General features: G+C 55.2%; 1 pseudogene; it reads left to right on the top strand.

Moving 5' to 3' along the window:
- Positions 1-529, top strand: part of LOC105512046 — a 17,119-nt pseudogene that overhangs the window by 15,515 nt on the left and 1,075 nt on the right.

Genomic DNA, 529 nt, shown 5'->3' with positions numbered 1-529 from the left:
TTTTTTTTTTTTTGATACTAAGTCTCGCTCTGTCGCCAGTGGCGCGATCTCAGCTCACTGCAACCTCTGCCTCCCGGGTTCAAGGGATTCTCCTGCCTCAGCCTCCAGAATAGATGGGACTACAGGCGTGTGCCACCACACCCAGATAAGTTTTGTATTTTTAGTAGAGATGGGCTTTCACCATGTTGGCCAGAATGGGCTCGATTTCCTGACCTCAAGTGATCCGCCCACCTCGGCCTCCCAGAATGCTGGGATTACAGGCGTGAACTGGCCAACTTCTTTGATTGCTATCTCCATGCATTTGGGTCAAGGCACAGGATGGTGGTCTCCATTTCAGTTGAAATTTCCAAAATCAGGGCCTGGAAAAATCCGGGCGCTGAATTTCAGAGATTCCCCAGAGCTGACGCGAGGGGGCGCCCGGCCCTGCGAACCGCGTCTGATCCGCAGGGCGGCGTCTTGAGGCGTCCATTGTGAGGACAGAGCTTCCTCTCAGGACCCACCCAGGAAGGGCCGCGGCGGCTTCGGGAGA

Source organism: Colobus angolensis, unplaced genomic scaffold, assembly GCF_000951035.1.
Source record: "Colobus angolensis palliatus isolate OR3802 unplaced genomic scaffold, Cang.pa_1.0 Scaffold209, whole genome shotgun sequence".
Lineage (NCBI taxonomy): Eukaryota > Metazoa > Chordata > Mammalia > Primates > Cercopithecidae > Colobus > Colobus angolensis.
This window is presented reverse-complemented; position numbering and strand designations above follow the sequence as displayed.